Source organism: Arachis stenosperma, chromosome 9 (assembly GCF_014773155.1).
Source record: "Arachis stenosperma cultivar V10309 chromosome 9, arast.V10309.gnm1.PFL2, whole genome shotgun sequence".
Classification (NCBI taxonomy): domain Eukaryota; kingdom Viridiplantae; phylum Streptophyta; class Magnoliopsida; order Fabales; family Fabaceae; genus Arachis; species Arachis stenosperma.
In genome coordinates this window covers 31,847,057-31,856,536 of record NC_080385.1, presented here as the reverse complement: position 1 = coordinate 31,856,536, position 9,480 = coordinate 31,847,057, and the positions used below count along the sequence as shown (strand labels likewise).

The following is a 9,480-nucleotide window of genomic DNA, read 5'->3' as shown; positions in this document are numbered from 1 at the left end:
AAAAGAAGCATGCATTTCACTCATTCTAGTATGCTTGAGATACTTTAAAAGGAAACTTGTAGGTTAAGATAAATAAACAAGTACTCAAGGAGCATAAAAGCAATCAAGCAATAATCAAGCAAATTGTGAAAGTACAATGGATGAAAATTAGTTGATGTGTAAGAGAATTCAATGAACCAAATGAACTATGGAACTCACACATCAAGCAATAACACACTTTGAAATTTGTTTGCATCACCTAATTGATATGAAGGGGAAAACATGGTTGCTATGCAATGTAGGAAAAGAGAGATATAAGATGAGATGAATCACATAGCAAGCATGGTCTACAAAACTCAAAAAGCTCAAAAAATGTCATTAGGTAAGCTTACGATCCGATTTCACAATTTCTCAATTTCAATGCATCAACTAGGTGACGTAAATAAAAATCAATCATAACAAGTATCACCTAACAAAAAATGCATCAACTACATATAGTTGCCTAGTAGTAGACAGTGAATTCAAATTACATGGTGGCTAGCTACAACATGCAATTTAAAAATTTAACAATATTGTTGAAGGCAATATCATAAGTACTTGGTATGTACAAATGTTTAACATTCAAAATTCAATACCAAACAGCAAAGAATGACCTCAATAAAGATATCCAATAATATTTAGCAACAACAATATCAATAATCCAACACTTATCACAAAAATCTAACCTATACTGACAACCTAATCTACTAAAAATAGAAAGTTTAAACTAACTAACTAATAAATGGAGATGGTGGTGGATGGTAAGTGAGAAGAGAGGAGAAACATGGAAAAAGAATAGAGAAGAAAAAAGAAGAAAAGAAGTAGGGTGGTTGTGTTAAAGCAACTCTGCGTATGCACAAAAGGTAAAAAAAGGCTTTGCGCACGCACAAGCATGTGCAGACGCTCCCGACAGATGTGTGCGTACGCACACTAAGATTTCTTTTTACCTGAAAAAGGATCATGTGTGCATGCACACATAAGCGTGCGTATGGACAGAGAGGGTAAAAGGCTGGGGTGCGACGCACAAGTGTGTGCGGACGCTCCCGGCAAAGGGTGTGCAAACGGGTGTGCATACGCACAAGATGTTGAATTTTGGGGTAGGTGTGTGATGAGCGGATAATTTGTATGCTTTTTGGCATTGTTTTTAGTATATTTTTAGTATGATCTAGTTAGTTTTTAGTATATTTTTATTAGTTTTTAGTTAAAATTCACTTTTCTGGACTTTACTATGAGTTTGTGTGTTTTTCTGTGATTTCAGGTATTTTCTGGCTGAAATTGAGGGACCTGAGCAAAAATCTGATCCAGAGACTCAAAAGGACTGCAGATGCTGTTGGATTCTGACCTCCCTGCACTCGAAGTGGATTTTCTGGAGCTACAGAAGCCCAATTGGCGCGCTCTCAACGGCGTTGGAAAGAAGACATCCTGGGCTTTCCAGCAATATATAATAGTCCATACTTTGCCCAAGATTTGATGGCCCAAACCGGCGTTCAAAGTCACCTCAAGAAATTCCAGCGTTAAACGCCGGAACTGGCACCTAATTGGGAGTTAAACGCCCAAACTGGCACTAAAGCTGGCGTTTAACTCCAAGGAGAGTCTCTACACGAAAAAGCTTCATTGCTCAGCCCAAGCACACACCAAGTGGGCCCGAAAGTGGATTTTTATGTCATTTACTCATCTATGTACTAGTTTTCTATAAGTAGGACCTTTTACTATTGTATTTGAGAGACTTTTGGTAGCTATCTTCGTTTGATGCTATCTTAGACCTTTGGGAGGCTGGCCATTCGGCCATGCCTAGACCTTGTTCTTATGTATTTTCAACGGTGGAGTTTCTACACACCATAGATTAAGGTGTGGAGCTCTGCTGTACCTCGAGTATTAATGCAATTACTATTGTTCTTCCATTCAATTCCCCTTGTTCTTTGTCCAAGATATCACTTGTTCTTCAACTTGATGAAGGTGATGATTGACGCCCATCACCATTCTCACTCATGAACAAGGTGACTGACAACCATTCTTGTTCTACAAGCATCTGAGGCTTAGTGAATATCTCTTGGATTCCTGATTGCACGATGCATGGTTGATCGCCTGACAACCGAGTGCTCGCCTGACAAACGAGCCAACCATTCCGTGAGATCAGAGTCTTCGTGGTATAGGCAAGAACTGATGGCAGCATTCAAGAGAATCCGGAAGGTCTAACCTTGTCTGTGGTATTCTGAGTAGGATTCAATGACTGAATGACTGTGACGTGCTTCAAACTCCTAGCAGGCTAGGGCGTTAGTGACAGACGCAAAAGTATCAATGGATATTATTCCGGCCTGACCGAGAACCGACAGCTGAATTCCGCTATGCCGTGACAGGACATATGCAATCTCTTTCACTGAGAGGATGGGAGGTAGCCACTGACAATGGTGAAACCCTACACGAGCTTGCCATGGAAAGGAGTAAGAAGGATTGGATGAAGACAGTAGGAAAGCAGAGAGACGGAAGGGAAGGCATCTTCATACACTTGTCTGAAGCTCTTACACCAATGATATACATAAGTATCACTATCTTTATCTTTTATATTATTTTCGTTCATCATCATATACATTTGAGTTTGCCTGACTAAGATTTACAAGATGACCATAGCTTGCTTCAATGCTAACAATCTCCGTGGGATCGACCCTTACTCACGTAAGGTATTACTTGGACGACCCAGTGCACTTGCTGGTTAGTTGTGCGAAGTTGTGTAATGCCATGGTATTGAGCTACCAAGTTTTTGGAGCCATTACCGGGGATTATGAGAGTTGTGAAAAAGTATTGTTCACAATTTCGCGCACCAAGTTTTTGGCGCCGTTGCCGGGGATTGTTCAAGTTTTGAGCAAGCTTTTGGTAACAATGCCTGGGATTGTTCTAGTTTGGACAACTGACGGTTCATCTTGTTGCTTAGATTAGGTATTTATTTTTTTCGAAATTCTTGAAGATGAATTCTAGAGTTTCATGATGATTTGTTGAAATCTGGCTGGCTGAGAAGCCATGTCTAATCTGATTGGACCGAGGTTTCAACTTATCACCACAAGAGCGTGTTGATTTTCATCAATTTTGCTTTTGGAGCAGTGATCTGCTAAGGCTTGGCTGACCTTTGGTCATGTCTAGTGTTTTGGACCGAAGCTTTCCTTGAAAGCTTGGCTGGCTGTGAAGCCATGTCTAATTCCTGGACCGGAGTCTTAGACTAGCATTGCACTGATTCCTGGAATTCTCATTAAGAATTTTGATACCTTTATTTTCCTTTTCACTTAATTTTCGAAAAAACCCAAAAAAATTGCAAAATCATAAAAAAACCAAAAATATTTGATGTTTCTTGCTTAAGTCTAGTGTCTCATCTTAAGTTTGGTGTCAAATGCATGTTTTTGTTATATTTTTCGAATCCATGCATATATTTCTTTGTTTTGATCTTTGAATTCTTTTGGCTTGAGTGTTTATGTGTCTCATATAGTGTCAGTAGTACACAAACTGCTAAGTTTGGTGTCTTGCATGCATTGTTATTTGGTTCCTGTTGCATTTTGATTATTAAAAATCTAAAAATATTTTTAATTTGTGTCTTTTCAAGTCAATGATACAAAGAATTGAAGATTCAGAACATACTGCAGAGGAATTATACAGAAAAAGCTGAGCATTCAAAAATGCCCAGTGAAGAAGGCAGACTGGCGTTTAAACGCCAGCCAGGGTACCTGGTTGGGCGTTTAACGCCCAAAGAGGTAGCATTTTGGGCGTTAAACGCCAGAATGTATACCATTCTGGGCGTTTAACGCCAGGATGGTGCTAGGGGGAAGATTTTGTTTTCAAAATCAATTTTTTTTTTCAAGTTTTCAAAGTTTTTCAAAACCAAATCTTTTTCAAATCATATCTTTTCAATCAAATGTTTTCAAAATCAATTTCTTTCCTTTTTCAAAGATACTTACTAACAATTAATGATTTGATTGAACATTTTTTTGCCTTTTCTATTAAGAAAGGTTTTATGTTTGAATCATATCTTTTCTTGTTAGGCAAGTCATTTTTTTTAATCATATCTTTTCAAATTGTTTTCAAATCATATCTTCTCAATCACATCTTTTTAAAACCATAACTTTTCAATCAAATCTTTTTAACCTCATCTTTTTTAAATAGTTTTCAATCAAATCCTTTTAATTTCTACTTTCAAAATCTTTTTCAAAAATCACTCTAATCTTTCCCCACTTTCAATTTTCGAAAATTATCAATCAAATTTTCAAAATGCTTTCAAAATCTTTTAATTGAATTTTCGAAAATCCACTTCCCTCCTTCTCACATCCTTCTATTTATGGAGTACTACTCCTTCTTAATGCACAATTCGAACTCTAACTAATCAAGTTCGAATTCTTCTACCTTCTTCTTTCTATTTCTCTTTTCCTCTGACACTTCAAGGAATCTCCATGCTGTGACATAGAGGATTCCACACTTTTCTTCTCTCTTCTCTTTCATATGAGCAGGAGCAGAGACAAAGGCATTCTTGTTGAAGCTGACCCTGAACCCGAGAGAACCTTGAAGAGAAAGCTAAGAGAAGCCAAAGCACAACTCTCTTTAGAGGACCTGACCGAATTCTTCAAAGAAGAAGAACCCATGGCAGCCGAAAACAACAATAATGCCAACAATGCAAGGAAGGTGCTGGGTGACTTCACTGCACCTACTCCTGATTTCTATGGGAGAAGCATCTCTATCCCTGCCATTGGAGCAAACAACTTTGAGCTTAAGCCTCAATTAGTTTCTCTAATGCAACAGAATTGCAAGTTCCATGGACTTCCAATGGAAGATCCTCATCAGTTCTTAGCTGAATTCTTGCAAATCTGTGACACAGTCAAGACTAATGGGGTTAACCCTGAGGTCTACAGACTGATGCTATTCCCTTTTGCTGTAAGAGACAGAGCTAGAATATGGTTGGATTCTCAACCTAAAGAAAGCCTGGACTCTTGGGAAAAGCTAGTCAATGCCTTCTTGGCAAAGTTCTTTCCACCACAAAGATGGAGTAAGCTTAGAGTGGAAGTCCAAACCTTCAGACAGAAGGATGGAGAATCCCTCTATGAAGCTTGGGAAAGATACAAACAATTGATCAGAAAATGTCCTTCTGACATGCTTTCTGAATGGAGCATCATAGGTATTTTCTATGATGGTCTCTCTGAACTATCTAAGATGTCCTTGGATAGCTCTGCTGGAGGATCTCTTCATCTGAAGAAGACGCCTGCAGAAGCTCAAGAATTGATTGAAATGGTTGCAAATAACCAATTCATGTACACTTCTGAAAGGAATCCTGTGAACAATGGGACTAATCAGAAGAAAGGAGTTCTTGAGATTGACACTCTGAACGCCATTTTGGCTCAGAATAAAATATTGACTCAACAAGTCAATTTGATTTCTCAAAGTCTGTCTGGAATGCAAAATGCACCAAACAGTACTAAGGATGCTTCATCTGAGGAAGAAGCTTATGATCCTGAGAACCCCTCCATGGAAGAGGTGAATTACCTAGGAGAACCCTATGGAAACACCTATAATTCTTCATGGAGAAATCATCCAAATCTCTCATGGAAGAATCAAGAGAGACCTCAACAAGGTTTCAATAACAATAATGGTGGAAGAAACAGGTTTAGCAATGGCAAGCCTTTTCCATCATCTTCTCAGCAACAGACAGAGAGTTCTAAGCAGAATACTTCTGACTTAGCAACAATGGTCTCTGATCTAATAAAGACCACTCAAAGTTTCATGAATGAAACAAGGTCCTCCATCAGAAATTTGGAAGGACAAGTGGGTCAGCTGAGCAAGAAAGTTACTGAACTCCCTCCTAGCACTCTCCCAAGTAATACAGAAGAAAATCCAAAAGGAGAGTGCAAAGCCATAGACATGGCCGAATATGGAGAGGAAAGAGAGGAGGAGGACGCCACTGAGGAAGACCTCAGTGGGCGTGTACCAATCTCCTCTGAGTTCCAATGGGAATCTGAGGCTCAAAATGAGACCATAGAGATCCCATTGGACTTACTTCTGCCATTCATGAGCTCTGATGAATATTCTTCCTCTGAAGAGGATGAGTATGTCACTGAAGAGCAAGTTGCTAAATACCTTGGAGCAATCATGAAGCTAAATGACAAGTTATTTGGAAATGAGACTTGGGAGGATGAACCACTTTTGCTCACTAAAGAACTGGATGACTTGTCTAGGCAGAAACTGCCTCAAAAGAGGCAAGATCCTGGGAAGTTTTCTATACCTTGTACCATAGGCACCATGACCTTCAAGAAGGCCTTGTGTGACTTAGGGTCAAGTGTAAACCTCATGCCCCTCTCTGTAATGGAGAAATTAGGGATCTTTGAGGTGCAAGCTGCAAGAATCTCATTAGAGATGGCAGACAATTCAAGAAAACAAGCTCATGGACTTGTAGAGAATGTTTTGGTGAAGATTAAAGACCATTACATCCCTACTGATTTCATAGTCCTAGAGACTGGGAAGTGCATGGATGAATCCATCATCCTTGGCAGACCCTTCCTAGCCACAGCAAAGGCTGTGATTGATGTTGATAGAGGAGAGTTGATCATTCAAGTGAATGAAGAATCCTTGGTGTTTAAGGCCCAAGGACATCCCTCTATCATCATGGAGAGGAAGCATGAAGAGCTTCTCTCAAAACAGAGCCAAGCAGAGCCCCCACAGTCAAACTCTAAGTTTGGTGTTGGGAGGCCACAACCAAACTCTAAGTTTGGTGTTGAACCCCCACATTCAAACTCTAAGTTTGGTGTTGGGAAGTTCCAACACGGTTCTGAGTATTTCTGAGGCTCCATGAGAGTCCTCTGTCAAGCTAATGACATTAAAGAAGCGCTTGTTGGGAGGCAACCCAATGTTTTATAGTTAACTATTTTCTTTTGTTATTTTATTTTTTTGTAGGTTGATGATCATAAGAAGTCACAAAAACAATGAAAAAAGCAAAAACAGAATGAAAAAACTGGAAGAAAAACAGCACACCCTGGAGGAGAAGAAGCTGGCGTTCAAACGCCAGTAATGCTAGCTGTTGGGCGTTTAACGCCCAGTCTGGCACCATTCTGGGCGTTTAACGCCAGAAAGGGGCACCAGACTGGCGTTAAACGCCAGTAAAGGGCAACAACCTGGCGTTAAACGCCAGGAATGGGCACCAGCCCGGCGTTTAACGCCAGAAATAGCTCAAAACGTGATTTTGAGCAACATTTGGTGCAGGGATGACTTTTTCTTGACACCACAGGATCTGTGGACCCCACAGGACCCCACCATCACTCTCTCTCTTCTTCCCCCACTCACCAATCACCTCAATACCTCTTCCCCAAAAACCCTTCACCTATCAAATCCCATCTTTCTCTTCACCACTCACATCCATCCTTCATAAAACCCCACCAACCTCACCCTTCAAATTCAAACCACTTTCCCTCCCAAACCCACCCATAATGGCCGAACCATTACCCCCCTCTCTCCTATATATACCCTTCTTCAACCCTTCATTTTCACACAACCTAAACACCCCTTCTTTCCCTTCTTAGCCGAACACACCACCTTCCCCCTCTTCCTCATTTCTTCTTCTTTACTCTCTTCTTTCTTCTTTTGCTCGAGGACGAGCAAACATTTTAAGTTTGGTGTGGTAAAAGCGTTGCTTTTTCGTTTTTCCATAACCATTTATGGCATCCAAGGCCGGAGAAACCTCTAGAAAGAGGAAAGGGAAGGCAAAGGCTTCCACCTCCGAGTCATGGGAGATGGATAGATTCCTCTCAAGGGTGCATCAAGTCCACTTCTATGAAGTTGTGGCCTTGAAGAAGGTGATCCCCGAGGTCCCCTTTTCACTCAAAAAGGGTGAATATCCGGAGATCCGCCATGAGATCCGAAGAAGAGGTTGGGAAGTACTTACCAACCCCATTCAACAAGTCGGAATCTTGATGGTTCAAGAGTTCTATGCCAATGCATGGATCACAAAGAACCATGACCAAAGTGTGAACCCGAATCCAAAGAATTATCTCACTATGGTTCGGGGGAAATACTTGGATTTTAGTCCGGAGAGTGTGAGGGTGGCGTTCAACTTGCCTATGATGCAAGGAGATGAGCATCCTTATACAAGAAGGGTCAACTTTGATCAAAGGTTGGACCAAGTCCTCACAATCATATGTGAAGAGGGCGCACAATGGAAGCAAGATTCAAGAGGCAAGCCGGTTCAATTAAGAAGGCATGACCTCAAGCCCGTGGCTAGAGGATGGTTAGAGTTCATTCAACGCTCAATCATTCCCACTAGCAACCGGTCCGAAGTTACCATAGACCGGGCCATCATGATTCATAGCATCATGATTGGAGAAGAAGTGGAAGTTCATGAGGTTATAGCCCAAGAACTCTATAAAGTGGCGGACAAGTCTTCCACCTTGGCAAGGCTAGCCTTTCCTCACCTCATTTGTCACCTCTGTTATTCAGTTGGAGTTGACATAAAAGGAGATACCCCCATTGATGAGGACAAGCCCATCACCAAGAAAAGGATGGAGTACACAAGAGACCCCTCTCACCATGAGATCCCTGAGATTCCTCAAGGGATGCACTTTCCTCCACAAAATTATTGGGAGCAATTAAACACCTCCCTAGGAGAATTGAGTTCCAACATGGGACAACTAAGGGTGGAGCATCAAGAACACTCCATTCTCCTCCATGAAATTAGAGAAGACCAAAAAGTCATGAGGGAGGAGCAACAAAGACAAGGAAGAGACATTGAGGAGCTCAAGCACTCCATAGGATCTTCAAGAGCAAGAAAGAGCCGCCATCACTAAGGTGGACCCGTTCCTTGATTTCCTTGTTCTTTATTCTTCTGTTTTTCGATTTTTATGCTTATGTTTATCCATGTTTGTGTCTTGTGATCATTAGTGTCTTAGTGTCTATGCCTTAAAGTTATGAATGTCCTATGAATCCATCACCTTTCTTGAATAAAAACGTGCTTAATTGAAAAGGAAAGAATTGCATGAATTCTGAATTTTATAATAGTTTAATTATTTTGATGTGGTGGCAACACTTTTGTTCTCTGAATGTATGCTTGAACAGTGCATATGTCTTTTGAACTTGTGGTTCATGAATGTTGGCTCTTGAAAGAATGATGAAAAAGGAGACATGTTACTGAGGATCTGAAAAATCATTAAAAATGATTCTTGAAGCAAGAAAAAGCAGAAAAAAAAAAGAGAAAAAGCAAGCTAAAAAAAAAAACCGAAAAAAAAAAGAAAGAAAGAAAAAGAAAGAAATAAAGTTGTGATCCAAGGCAAATAAGAGTGTGCTTAAGAACCCTGGACACCTCTAATTGGGGACTTTAGCAAAGCTGAGTCACAATCTGAAAAGGTTCACCCAATTATGTGTCTGTGGCATGTATGTATCCGGTGGTAATACTGGAAGACAGAGTGCTTTGGGCCACGGCCAAGACTCAAGAAATAGCTATGTTCAAGA

General features: G+C 40.4%; 1 non-coding gene across 1 annotated transcript; it reads right to left on the bottom strand.

The window, feature by feature from the left end:
- Positions 1 to 5,040: 5,040 nt before the first annotated feature.
- Positions 5,041 to 5,148, bottom strand: LOC130953819 (small nucleolar RNA R71). Its single transcript, XR_009075979.1, has one exon. It is a non-coding gene; the product is annotated as a small nucleolar RNA R71 (small nucleolar RNA).
- Positions 5,149 to 9,480: the final 4,332 nt, after the last annotated feature.